Genomic DNA, 15,717 nt, shown 5'->3' on the forward strand with positions numbered 1-15,717 from the left:
GAGTGCTGTCAATACAGAGAACAACGACAAAAATCGGTGTTGCCTACACCGAGTTATTCTATTTTTAAAATTTGCACCCTATTGACTTCAATGGGGCAAGTAGTAAGCCTGCTTTTTAGCCTCTTAACATCCTTTAAGTGTCATTACAAGTGCACAGAAAATGTGAGTGATTCCTTCCGAGTGAACACGAGTGGATCTGACTGCAGTAGATGTTAGAGATATTAATAAAAATGAAGTTAATTCAGCCAGCGCTCATACCTTTGTTTACATCCTGTTTTCGGTGGAAGGCCATAGTAATCGATTGTCGAGTTCACACGCATAGGTTTAGTACCTATGATCACGCACGTGAACTCGACAATCGATTACTATGGCCTTCCACCGAAAACAGGATGTAAACAAAGGTATGAGCGCTGGCTGAATTAACTTCATTTTTATTAATATCTCTAACATCTACTGCAGTCAGATCCACTCGTGTTCACTCGGAAGGAATCACTCACATTTTCTGTGCACTTGTTCTCCTTTAACCCTACCCATAACTTTTCCCTAAAATCAGAGGGAAATGAGAGGTGAATAACACTGACGTTGACGCACCTCACCCTGTGGGTCTAAGCCTAAACTTGTCATAAACTGTAAACTTGTCCCTCAAATCTGATTGGTTGATTGGAAAGTTGTTCCAGGATCAACAAAAGATGTTGATCCGGGAACATGTGGTACTTGGTGAAATCACATGCACCATTTTTACCCGCATTTGGTGGGTGTTCATTTCTAACCCTGGCTATATGATATTACGTCATGTTTTCTGGGGGTAAAAATCTAACCCCTGGTTTCACAGACAGGGCTTAAGACTAGTCATAGACTAAAATGTAAGTCTGAGCTGTTTCCACTGAAATAAACTTGCACTGACTGATCTTAAAAATATATCAGTGCCTTTTTAGTTTTAAGATGCACATCGGTAATGTTTTTTTTCTAAGCATGTTTATAAAAATTACTTAAATGTCCTAATTGATCTATGGTCTAATCCTGGCTTAGTCTAAGCCCTGTCTGTGAAACCGGGCCTAAATGAAGTGAGTTGTTGCTTAAAACAAGAAAAATAATCTGAATTTTTCTTACCCCCATTAGCAGATCATTTTGACCCCCCCCCCCATCATTTTTACAAGATGAAAATCAATAAACTCGTATATGACGAGAGCTGGAATGTAGCACAGGGGTCATATGGACTATTTTTATGGTGTTTTTTTAGTGATGGACACTCTGTGCAATGCCTCTATTTGTGTTTCATGGAAGAAATAAAGTCATTCAGCTTTGGAACGACATGTGATGAAAAAATGTCCATCTTTGGGCCCTTTAAGATGTGTTTTTGTTTTTTATTTATTCATTTAAAACTTAGATTCATGATTACAGTGTCATTGTACAATCATTAAAATGGCCTTTTTTCCACGAGTATAACTGAATGTTGTGAAACTTTTACTAGAATTTCAATGTTTTTTGTGTTTTTTTAATCGTAAATCCGTATAAACACGAGACACTTTCTTGTTTTGTGCATGTCAAGTTTCCACCTTCACACAGTCAACCTGTGTGAATTCAATTTCACAGAAGGTCGAGAAAGACACTTTACAATTCATGTTCTTTATGGATTTAACCAGGTTCTCCAACCGAGACCAAGTACATCAGTGCCTCCCAGGTTGTCTGAGATTATTTTGACTGGATTTGAGGGCAACATGGGTAATGTCCCAAAAGCTCCGGAAGAAAAAATACACTCAAAAAATGAATTTTTGCCTCTTGTTAAATTCAATTAATTAAAATAAGCAAAAGTAACACGATTGTTTAATATTTTGTCACAACTTAATTTAATAATGTTCAATCAACAAAATTAAGTTTACTTACTTAATTTGTGTGAAAACTACATGAATCATTTTTGTTGACAACTAACCGGGCAGTGGATCTGTAGTTCCCAGCATGCTTTGCAAGGGACTGCATTAGGAGGGTAAATTTAGGGATTAAAGTGTTATTTTATGTGTTTTTCTGTTAATGGAAATATGTTGTTAGTTAATGTTAGTGTTTAATATTCAGTTATGTTAGAAATTTGGATGACTTTCTGTAATGTTTTTGAATTTTGTGGTTCCCATTATGCAGAAGAGTGGCGACTGTGTTTAGTTTAGGGCTGTGGGCGCTCAGTGTACACTATACACTCACCTAAAGGATTATTAGGAACACCTGTTCAATTTCTCATTAATGCAATTATCTAATCAACCAATCACATGGCAGTTGCTTCAATGCATTTAGGGGTGTGGTCCTGGTCAAGACAATCTCCTGAACTCCAAACTGAATGTCAGAATGGGAAAGAAAGGTGATTTAAGCAATTTTGAGCGTGGCATGGTTGTTGGTGCCAGACGGGCCGGTCTGAGTATTTCACAATCTGCTCAGTTACTGGGATTTTCACGCACAACCATTTCTAGGGTTTACAAAGAATGGTGTGAAAAGGGAAAAACATCCAGTATGCGGCAGTCCTGTGGGCGAAAATGCCTTGTTGATGCTAGAGGTCAGAGGAGAATGGGCCGACTGATTCAAGCTGATAGAAGAGCAACTTTGACTGAAATAACCACTCGTTACAACCGAGGTATGCAGGTGTTGGGATGTGGTGGAACGGGAGCTTCGTGCCCTGGATGTGCATCCCACAAATCTCCATCAACTGCAAGATGCTATCCTATCAATATGGGCCAACATTTCTAAAGAATGCTTTCAGCACCTTGTTGAATCAATGCCACGTAGAATTAAGGCAGTTCTGAAGGGTCAAACACAGTATTAGTATGGTGCTCCTAATAATCCTTTAGGTGAGTGTATATGCATTAAACCTCACTCGCAGATTTGCATAAGTAATATTCAATATTCAAAAAGAGGTTTTAATTAAATTGAACACTAGTGACTATCATTGGAAATAACTGTAGAGTCAAATTAGCTAAAAATTACAATGTTGGTGATTTTAGGGAGGGCAAAGATTATTTGTAGTCAACCTGACAAAACTTTATCTAGCAGGAATGACTAAATTAATTTAAGTTCGTACAACAAGATTCCAACAAATCATTTCCAACAAATTAGATTTTGTTGGAAAAATGTAATTCATTTTCGTGCAAAAGTTTTCCTTAATTTAATCAAGTTCGTTCAACAGCTTATTTTTTTTGAGTGCAAGGTTTTAGTTTCCTCCAGGACAGACCACCTTTCATTTGATATCCAAACCATAATGATCAATAATAATAATGGTCTAAATGTAAAAGCCCCCCTAACACCCAGCAATCACAGCAGTATTTTGCATGCACCTCTTAAAAATCAGGTCTTGTCCCTGGAGAAAGCCGCTCTGCTTCTGCGGCTCGGGTCTGCTTTTTGCTTCAGTGAATTAGTAAATGGCTTTTATTCCAGATGGCTTTGAGAGCACTTCATTTATCAGTGCTGTTTGGAGCTCAAGTTAATTAAACCCCGATGACAAGCATCCTCATCAGATCCTTGAATTTGAACATCTAGAATCTCTTAACCAGGTGAAGCTGTTGCGATATACGGTGTCTAATGTAAAGTGAACAAGACGTGGTTATTCACTTGATCAGTGGTTCCAGCATTAGAGAGCGGCGTTTGAAGTGAGTTTTCCACTTGACACTTCAAGAAAAGATTGCTTACATGTTTCCTTTCGTAGTTGCGCAGTGAATACAAGCAGAAAATCGACATGCCGGTCGGGGAGCGGAAATGTTGGTTTTAGATGATTAGGCATTGTGCACATGCACAGAAACTATCAAAGGAAACCGCTGGGAAAAGGTCATAGCATCACTGGATCAGATCAGCGTGAGCCTTCTCTCTGAGCATCCCATTTGTTAATGGATGATAACCTCCCGCATAAATGTGTGGATGTCAAGGCTGTCCTGAATTTACGCTGATGCACGGAAATATATCTGTGGACAAAATCCTTTGAAGATGTTCCACTGAAAGGCAAATGTCTGACTCAAGCTGTTAGCAAGAACTTATTAGCTTAAGGGTTTTTAACATTACAATGCAGTGTTGGGGACACGTTTGATTAGGAGCTCATATCAATACTTTCTTGGTGATTAATAGTCTAAGAAGGTCATTTACTCTTAGACAAAAAAACCAACATGACCATGAATTTCCTTTCTGGTCCAAGCTGGTTTATGCTGGTTTAAGATGATTTATGCTGGTTTAAGCTGGTTTATGCTGGTCGAGACCAGATATGGGCAACTTCTGTCTGCCACCTGATGGAGTTTTGGTTCCTCGCCACTGTCGCCATTTTCCACCTTTGTTGCCATTGGTTTGGCTTGCTTAGCTGGGGACATTAAATGTAACAATTATATGTATATATGTGACCATGTACCACAAAACCAGTCACATGAGTCACAATTTTGAAATTGAGAGTTATACATCACATGAAAGCTGAATAAATAAGCTTTCCAGTGATGTGTGGGTTGTTAGGATAGGACAATATTTGGCCGAGACACAACTATTGAAAATCTGGAATCTGAGGGTGTAAAAAAATCGAAACATTGAGAAAATCTCCTTTAAAGTTGTTCATTTATGTTCACGATTTTGCTGCATTCACTCACAAAAATAAATGTTTTATATATTTACGGTAGGAAATTTTACAAAATATCTTCATGGAACATGATCTTTATGTAATATCCTAATGATTTTTGGCATAAAAGAAAAATCGATAATTTTGACCCATACAATGTTGGCTATTGCCACAGATATACCAGTGCGACATGTGACTGGTTTTGTGGTCCAGGGTGGTCCCAACTTTTTTTAAACAAAAATTAAACATTAAGCTGAACTGTGACGCTATTTTCTTCAGGAAACGAATTTTGTTGCATTATTTTCCTGTTATCTCTGTAAAGCTGCTTTGAAACTATCTGTATTGTAAAAAGCGCTATATGAATAAATGTGACTTGACTGGTGGGCCATTCTCCTGTAGAGTTTGGCTCCAACCCTAATCAAACACACCTGAACGAGCTAATCAATGTCATCAGGATTGCTAAAAAGCTAAATTTGCAGGTGATCAACATGGTTGATGTTGTTCCAATATCCTGGAGTGTGTTTCCCGCACAACGACGTAACTCGCTGCTTCACTCCCATAGTACGATGCATCGTTGGAGAAATCGCTCTTGAAACTGTATTGTCGCAAATTGGACGTTCAACCACGTTGCTTAATGACGTCACGCAGGTGTTGGAGTAATAACTACGGTTAATGAATCTGTTTGACTTCTAATTAACGCAAGATGTTTTGCTATAAATTACAGACACGCATCTGAGGACTATTTCTCATTTTTCTCAGTTATTTTGCTTTATTTCCGGATTCAATCATAGACTCGTTCTTACACACTAGAGCTCGTTCACACACGCGCACTCTTCAACAACTACGCTTTAAAGCTCCTGACAAACTAAAAGACGTAAAGGACATTTGTATGTATTCTAAATAAAAGATATGATTGTACTGAATGTCAGATTGATTATTTTGCTCAAGATCAGGATTTACTGAGTCCACATGTCATGCAAACAAACCTGCGCAAACGTGCTCTTGTACGCAAGAACGATCTTATGATTGAATCTGGAAATAAAGAAAAATTAGAAATAGTCCTCAGATGCAAAACATCTCGCATTAATTTGATCTGAAACAGATTCATTAACAGTAGTTATTACTCCAACACCTGCGTAACATCAATAACCAATGCGTTTAAACGACTAATTAGCGACAATATGGTTTCGGGAAACAGTTGTGACTCGCTATATGTTTAGCGCTACACTTAATCTGACTCCAATTTCAAATGATTATCAAATTCAGATTGTGTTTCTTATTAGAAAATAATCATAAATATTGATTATGACTTAATTTAGATCGGTGATTATTCTGAGTATCCCATACTTTCGATTATTAATTCATTATGGACCCGATGCCGCACAGAGATCACGTCGGCCGGATCGTGTTTCTCACGGACACAAACTTGTCAGTTCTGACTTTAGTCAGTGGGTGCAGGGTTTGCTAATACCTCGGTTGCCTACTGCTCACGCATACACAAAACTTTAGTTTATTTAGCCACTTCCAGACAACTTGCTAAATCAGTGATAGACAGAAATCAAAAGGTCTTCAGATGACGTGCCTCCTGCTCCGTTCATCCATGCGCCTTTAGTTTGACCTGTCCTGGACACACATCTGCGGTAGCACCAGCCTCCTCATAATCTACTAAACTAATGAGTTCAGAATCATTCAGAATAAATCAAGATTTAATGCTTATTTGTCAGGTAAAAATGTATCATGTCAATTACACAAGTAAATGATTAAAAGCCAATTCAGAAATAATAAATACAAGACATCACTTGCTCAAATATGACTCCAAGAGAAGAAATGCATTCCTGACAGAGATATACCCCTTTTCCACCAAAAAAGAACTGGTTCGGAACTGATGCGTAACTGGTGCTGGTTCAACTTGCGAACCTTCTCAGAACCTGTTTGTTTTTCCACTGACTAGAGAGGGAACGACGTCGTTACGTCACTGTGTACTTTGCCATACGTCTTAGCTTTCCCAGAAACGCTTGTGCTATCTTCAAGCATAACAATTACAATGGCGGACTACATCGTCTTTCTGCAAATGTTTCTCCTGGCTTTGCGATCCTATATTGGAGGGACAGAAGAAGACGTTTTCAATCTTTCTCATTATACCAATGACTGCAATGAAATTAAGACATTTAAAATGATACCAAACATGAAAAGAAAAAAACAATAGATTCACAAGATACATCATATGTGATATATAGACAATCTCAGACAAACTTTTGGAATTGCGTGAAATAAAGTCGCAATTGCGAGATATAAAGTCAGAATTGCGTGAAATAAAGTCAGAATTGCGTGAAATAAAGTCAGAATTGCGTGAAATAAAGTAAATTGCGAGATATAAAGTCAGAATTTCGTGAAATAAAGTCAGAATTGCGTGAAATAAAGTCAGAATTGCGTGAAATAAAGTAAATTTTATTAGATTATCAGATATCTTGAAGAGACATCACCCAGAGAGGAGAACAGGATTCTCCTAAGTTTTCAATCTTTCTCATTATACCAATGACTGCAATGAAATTAAGACCATTTTACCAATCGCACTGAGACACTTAAAATGATACCAAACATGAAAAGGAAAAAACAATAGATTCACAAGATACGTCATATGTGGTATATAGACAATCTCAGTGAACTTTTGGAGGAAGGGAGGAGGGAGAGGGGGATGCAGAGATAAGGAAGGAGAAAAGTTTGTCCTGTGCTCTTTCTTTGTGATCTTCAGTCCAGGGTGCGTTTTATTGCTTTATTGTAGGGTGAGTTTTAAAAAGAGGAACAGAAGACGCCGCTCGAATCGTTCAATTGCAAGAAGGGCGTTTTTGCTGTTTTGCCGACCGGATACAGCGAGAGTCTAATCTACCAGTTAGCTCCGCTGGCAGCTAAGCGTATGGGGATTATTGTTGTGATTGGTCGTAGTGTTATCCAATTGGGTGCAGTGAGATTTTCAAATGCATGCTTGGTGCCGCCCCTCAAGCTGGCCGATTTTCATTAGTCGACGCCATGACCATTAATCTTTTAGATTTAGGTCTGGATTTCCAGGCTACGGCAACGCCGTTTTGGGCGCCTGAAAACGCAAACTTTTGAAAACGGTCTCAGTGTGAACAACAAAAATGCGAATCTCTGAAGACGATGACGTCATGCACATGCGTATTACGCGTTCAGTCTATAGTGTTTCATCGCCATCTACTGGCCTGACAGCAGAATGCAGCGTTTTTAGCGCCTTTTCGCGGATCCATGTGAACGGGGATCGTTTCGACAATGGTGTCGTCTTTACACGGAAAACTTCTCCATTTTTAAAGCACATCGTTGTCGTGTAACACCGTGTCCTAACTACACACGACGGCGACACACAACGATTCTATTTTACAAACGGTTTCTATTTTTCTGCGACGTCGCTCCTGGAACAACAAACACAAAGTGTGGCGATGATAATCTCAGGTGCTGTTTATGTGCTTTATTTAATGTTAAAAGCGTGTCATGTGACTCTGAACATCATTTAGTGCTCCAGCTTTGTAGCTGTAAAAGCAACAATGGATATAATTCACCTCAGATCTTGAAATGAAACAAATGGAAACAAGAACGTTCAAACTGTGAACAAGCAAGTGTATTCTTTGACAAAGATTGTTTTAGTAACTCAGTAGCCTAAGTATTTGAATAATGTTTAAATGGTGTAATATTTGTGCATTTGATTACATAGCTACTTATCCATTTTCTTGTGAGTGCCGTCGAGATTACTTTCTGGTGCCGTGCACTCGCCGCGAGACTCCGCCCACACGCTGTTCTGATTGGCTGACTCCGCCCACATGCTGTTGGCTGTGGGTTTTGATTGATTTCGACGCATCTCGCAGTCGCGTCGCGTCTAGTGTAGACAGACAAATTATTTGTCGCTGGAATCTTATCGCATCGCGTCACGGTGTGAACGTACCCTTAGTTGATGAGGCTTTGGGGGTACATATGGCATCTAAGATCTCCTTTCTCAGATTACTAATATGAAAACTCTTCGTTCCTAGCCTTCCGCAATCCCAGAGATTTTCACAGCTAATTACCGGAAGCACCTGCGGCTCCGGGATTATGACCCAGATTTTGCGAGACCTTTGCAGTGAATGTCACAGGCGTTCACCCTATTGTTCACCTTCCGGCACAGCAGGCACCATGACAGTCATTAAGGCTAACACACAGAGGAAAGATGAATTCAGAGGCATGATAGGGCAGTAAAGGACACAGTTTGTGCCAATTTAAAATCATACACGCACAACAAACCCCACAGGAGGGGGAACGTGCTGTGCTGTGCAGTGCTTAATGCGCTATGCATTGTGTTCATACCTCTACATTATGCATTGCGTTTGGTCAAGAAGATTAAGATGTTTTGATTGATTTTATCTTGCACTGGACGTCTGGAGCAGACATGAGTGTTAGTTTGGTGCCAGATTGATTTTCTTCAGTCACGTAGCGTTTGCAGTCTTTTCTGTGGCAAAATGCAAGAATGATTAGATTCACAGTGGGCAATTGATTTTTGCAAGTCTGCAATTTCAATTTGATCATTATTTGCCATTATCAGGACCCACAAATATTCCCCCATTGCATTATTATACATTATATTCAACATTATATATAGTAGATTAATGCAGTACTGACACAAACTCTGAAAACTTGAATTTTTTTCTCATTTTGGGTGAATTATACACAATACATGTCGGCATTTGTATTGCGATATATTGTTACACCCCTACTTGACATTGTATTTGAATGTAAGCTAACACAAAACATATTAAATTACACTAGAATTAGTTTTTTTCTAAATGGCTAAATGGCTGCGTGCTTACAAACGTTAAGAGATTATTTATACTTTTATTTATGTTTATGAATGACGGTAACTTATTCAGGCACCAGATTGTCTACACATCCAACACACCCTCCCACACACACTCTGCTGTAACAAATAAAAAGAACACTTTTCTTTAGACAGATGGACAGTTAGTTTCATCTGTGGCTCTTTTGTTCTCTATTAGCTGCAATTGTCAGGTTAATTTAACTGTCTGTTAAAAGATAAGACTATTTCAGCTGTGTTTTCATTCCCAGTAATATTGTAGATCAGTGCTTGTCAGTCCTTTGAGGTGAAGTAGAACCTTTGATCAAATCACATCAAGTTTACTTTCATTTTTCCCGGCATTGAATCTATTGTCATCTCTTTGAGTGCAAGCTTATTAGTATTTTTGTTAAAATACTCTCTTATAACCCGCTAAACCCCTGTGCGTCAATTAAAAACAGGTACAAATGATGTCCATGTCAAAAAACTGTCATAAAAATTTGCACAGACTTAAGTTTGGTCTCATTTTAAAGAAGACAGATTGTTATTGAAGTAAAAAAAACTGAGTTATAGAGGTTTAAGTTTATGATAAATGATTTATGAACAACATTTTATAGAAAAAAAAAATATTTTATGAAACATGCTGATCTCTAAATCGGCTAGAAAATCAAAGCCATAAATCTAAACAAGTCGTTTTCCAAATTTGAGGTTGATATCTCAAAAAATGAGCTTTCAGTCAGATTTTGTTTGGAAAAGTACAACATTTTCCCTATTAGATGCCAGCGAAACTCCACCGGGACACACAATGGTTGGATTAGAGATTTGCTGTAGAGTTTTTCTCTCTCAAATATTAAAATCGCACACACAAACCACACACTCTGACATCCATACCAACACACCCACACAATTATCGTTGCATAATTGATCCAATTGGCTCTATAATATGCATAAGCAGAAAACAGGAGTAAAGTGAGCATTTGCTTTATAAGCCAAACCTAAGAAAATGGCACCATCTTGTAAAAAAAAGTTGAATTTTGAAGCCTTGCCAACAGAATGAAAGCCTATTAACAAAGATTTCATGCTTTTATAGTTAAATGGCCCTGGGATTAAAAATTGCAGTTTCAATGGGGATATTTTTGTCCTTAAGGTCCCGAGTGACACTATTTTGTGTTACTAGCGCAAAATCAATTTATTAAAGGAAATGGGGGTGAAATAGTAAAATTCCAATACAAATACACACCTGTGCCAAAATGTATGCAGCTGGCAGTAACACAGGCAAAATTATCTGCACTGAAAAAGACAAAAATGTCCATTAAGTTGCTGTGTTTCTGCATCAGTGAATCCAGCCAATGGGAATAGGAGGAAAGCTGTTTGAAACCAGGCATTATTTATGCATTATTTTCAGACCAGGCCTTCATATTGACACCCTCCGGGTCCTCGTGTAATTGAAGGTAAGCAAGAGACTTCTAAAAGAAAAGTACAGCAAAGTTGTTACTGCAATGCACCAGCAAAACCTGTTGATACAAAAATCAGAGTTCCTTTACTTCATCATTAAGACGTAACCTCTGTAAGTTTGACTGTCATACAGATTCAGTTGAGACTTGATTCCTGCCTACAAGGTGAAGACTTCTTGTCTTAACCAAGGACGAGGTCGGCTTTACTGCACAACGGAGCGAAACGTGGTCAAGTGCGCGCTCAAGAATACAACGGAAATGAGGGAAATATGAATCTAGGTCATGGGGATTCGTTTAAGAGTTCTTACCACAGCAGGAAGATCCAAGGACATGCTGTGATTGTAGAAGAAAAAGGGTTAGCCTGCTGTTGTGTAGTGTGTCAACACCAAACTTTCTCAACAGGAGACCTGTCCGCGGTGACAACGGCACGATTCGCCCCATGCTCCCAAGCCCAGTTATTTATAGCACCATGCAGCCACACTGAATTTTTAAATGGTCTTGAGACTGGATAGTGTGCAAACGGTTGAATAACCAATGCATTTTTATTCATTTACCTTTAGATTAAGTCCCATTCCTGTTTAACTGATTACCAGTTTAAGGTTATATTCAGATTTGGAAGACATTTTCTTATATTGAGCCTTTAAAAGATGCCTGAAATTGGACCTTTGGGGACAAAATGCAATCTGTGAGAGCCATTTGGCAGCGAAAATGCTCTTCTCAGGATATGTGAAGGCCAAATGCACAAAAGATTTTGTGAAAAATGCCTAGTGGATGCCCTTTATTGAGCAGATACATAATTAACCGTAAGTTGTCAACAGCGCTAGAGGTTAGAGAGCACCGGATGAAATGGAAGAGGGCAGAATAATGAATGGGGTGTGTTGTTGTGTTGTTTTGTTGGTAAACAGCAGGTGAAAGATGCCCCGTTCTCACTCGCAGTGGGGGTGCTATCAGTTGGTTGGTGGGCGTTCAAACTGGACATAGAAATGTGACAACACAATAGCATTCGGCTGGACTTTCAATGCAATTTGAGGCAAGACAGTCAACAACAAGCCTGTGATGTTCTTTTGCTTCAGCTGGCATTAACAAGTAATTGGACATTGGATGTGCACTCAAAACAAACACAAGCACAGTGGATTAACTCTTCATAACACCGTAATCCACTAGATGCATCGAAAATTAGCGAGATTATCCTTATATGTTTTCTGATGATATAAAATTAGGGAATATCATGCGAGAATCATGATAATGTTAAAAGTTATGCTTATAAAGAGATTAAGCCAATTTCACTCCACTTTTTGATAAACTATGCCAACCATTGCTTTCAAATGCATATTAGCGTGATCACTCTTAAGAGCATCAAATGTTTCTGTTTACTATGTGGTTTTGCAGCCAATCACATGCAAGTCTGTTGAGTGCGTGAACAAAATGGCCAATCAGAGGAGTTTGAGTTAGTCAGTGGTGCATCCAGTCAAAACGCTTAAGTTTTCATTCAGCGCGCTCACTTTACTGTGTTCTGGATGCTTTCTGTTTGTGAAACATTCACTATTTGGATAAAGGTTTTATTTTTCAAGTCAAAAATATTGTTATCTGTCAGAATTCTTAAAATAAATTAACCCTCTGGTGTTTTTCGGTCATTTTTGACACGTTTTACGTTTTATTTTATTATCATTTTTTACTTCATCGGAATGCTATGAAACTTGGTAAAGGTTTTGGAACTTGCTATGATTTGAAATGGTTAAATGGTCCTGAAAAATAGTCACTTGTGCTCCTCAGTCAAAAATAAGCACATTGGAAATGAATGGGAAACTAATTTCATCTAGTGGAAGCGTTTGGTACTGCGGGCAAACTACAGATCACCGAAAGCTCATTTTTTTAGATCTCAAGCTCATATTTGGAGCACAACTTGTTTAGATGTACGGCTTTGATTTTCTTGCAGTTTTAGAGTAAATCATGTTTGGGAAATTTTCAAGAGTTCATTTTTGTAAACGTTTTTTTCACTTCAGCCAAGTGGCGTCTTTAAAAAAAGAGACCAGACTTCAGTCTATGCTCCAAGCATTTTAAGTTGGAAACTTCATTTCGAGGTCTACGCTCAAAAAGTGAATAAATGGATTATACATACAGCATAAATATCATTTAGTACCATAAAATCCCCTAAAAATACAAAATATTAAATAAAAAACATTATCGAACTAAAATATAGTACATTCATTTCATTGAAATAAATCAATAAAAAAAGATTAAGAGGGGTTGAGATACATTTTTAGCAATATCATGGTACAAATTATGATGTCGACTACTACAATAGTACTATGGCAATTGGACACATTACCACAGTACAACAACGATACTAAACGATGACAGTAGGAAGGGTTTGTTATAGTACATGTTGTTCGTGTATAATATTTGATCTACTTCATGCCAGGCATGCAGTGATCAATAGCACACACTCCTCCAATGATTTGTTTACTTATATGAGCCAGAGTCATCCAGTGCAGAGTACTCAACACGCTTCGGCTATCAGCGCACAGTGTGGGTGTTGAAATCGTGGGTGTGTGGGAGACGGCCAGCGTTTGTGTGATGGGGGTGGGTGGGTGGAAGAAAGAAAGAGAAAGCGAGAGAAAGAGGGACTAGACGATGGGGTTTCTGCTGCAGGCAGAGGCGCACTAATGACTGAGAGACAGTGGGAAGAGTGTGTGTGAGAGGTCTGGAACAAACACACACACCGAAACCCTTTCCTCTGGAACAGCAAAGACCAGCTGTTGATCTATCCTCTCTATCGCTGGCTGTGCAAAGAACATAATATTACAGTTTTCAGAGGCGTTGCAGAAAACAGACCCAAATATATAGAGGTCAACAGAACGAGAAAAAAAAAATAATAATCAAAAGAGAGATCAAACGATGCGAAAGCTGTACTTTAGGGCCGTGGCGCGCTCTAGTGGTGAAATGGGTTTGGTGTTTTAAATGCCAGCTTCCTAACAAGGTGAAATACAAAAAAAAAAAAAGCACTTTATAATGTTGGGTTAAAAATAACCCAACGAGTAACCCAACTATGGGGTGATATAGCACCTTCCCAACTTGTGGGTTATTTTATTTGGGTTAAAAGCCAGTTGGGTTAAGAGTAACCCAACAGTTAGGTTAACTATTTTTATTTATGACATTATTTTAATAAATAAAATACAGATTGTTTATTTGTATAAAACTATAAAAATGTCTTAAATATATTTTAAAATTATAAACTAAATATTGGAGAGTCTAGAATTTAATGTAAATAATATACATAATTGTGTGCATAAATTCAAAATACACAAGTGTACATATATACAACATACGTTATAGGGTTATTACTAGAAATATCATCGATGTTAAAAATGACCCAACATTTTTGGAAAACAACCAAACATAGTGACCCAATATGTGTAACCCAACGCTTGGGTTAAAAATAAATAAATAAACACCCAGCTTTTTTGGACTATATACACAAGGTTTGCTTTACAATTGATTCAGTGTTCAAAATATCTTTTAAAGTGTTTTCAGAGGAATATAATTTCCAAAGAAATGGGTGGTGGGTAATGAGTTCAAAAGACATGCATGCACACTACATTAGTGCTGGATAAGAGATCGATACTCAGAAGTATGATGCAATGCTGTTTGTGGTACAATATTGCACTGCCTTACTTTAAAAGCATTCTAGTCGCTTTTGGTGCGTCTGTATTTCAAACGAAACATGAAAATTTGTTGAATTATTCATATCTGCAACATCTGATTCTTTGATATGTATACACAGCTGAATACTTCATGCATCAGACTTAGGTTGAACGTCGCAGGTATCCTGTAGATCGTGTCACATATCAGCCAGACATGTTTTCACACATACATTTTCTCCAGATATTGATTTGAAAACTTTCCTGGTGTTACTGCCATTTTATGAAAGTACAAACAAGTCACCCAAGATTGTTGATTTTACCACGGGTAATGAGTCGTCTTTGGCCCAACATCAAGTCCTGTTTCGTTTAATTAACCTCAAAAAAAAACTGTGAAAAGAACTTTTACTTCACAGCAAATTTGACAGACTAGAGATACTACATTTATCAGCGGATACCGATTATTCAGAATGATAATGGCCAATGCAATAGTTTGATTTTTCTTAAACAAATCTCTCCTAAATAATGCTGCAAACTATTCAGGGTACACTATAATATTAGGGGTTAAAATTAACAACAGAGCTATTATATTCAACTATTTATTTCCAGATATAATACTTACACTCAAATGAAAAAAGCTGAAATGTTTGCATGCAACTCAGTTGCAGATGAGGTAGTTTTCATAAACACTTCTTCATGGCAAATTTATTCAAACATACATATATAACAGTAAATAAGCTCTTCTCTGGTGTTTTTATAGCTAACTAACGAACTGTGAACACTGGATAACTCTCCTGAGGTGAATGCAACATTGAGTGATATTGTTCTCAAGCTGTTTTATTGACTTCTTTCCGCGGTTGAAACACAGATTGAACGATTACGAGACATGATACGGATTCCGGTAAGTTTTACTGTATCATTCAACATACCTTCTGATGTTCATGCATGTTTTTCTAGATATAACTTGTATCAAAGTCGAAGAAAAGACACTTGAACTGAGGCGCTTTAGCGATCTAACGCCACATTTAAGAGCGTCAAAGCGCCATTTATTGTTTGAATTTCGCAATAAAATATTCAGAATTTGAAAGAAGAGACTTTTATTCTTTATCAGAAGTAACAGAGCACAAGCTCTTTGATTATTGGGCATGAGGCGCTACAAATAACGTTTAATGTAGGGAAAACTGCAGATCCAGCAACCCTGGCTTGAACTACGGATGATTC

The sequence above is a fragment of the Rutilus rutilus genome (genome assembly GCF_951802725.1).
Source record: "Rutilus rutilus genome assembly, chromosome: 8".
Lineage (NCBI taxonomy): Eukaryota > Metazoa > Chordata > Actinopteri > Cypriniformes > Leuciscidae > Rutilus > Rutilus rutilus.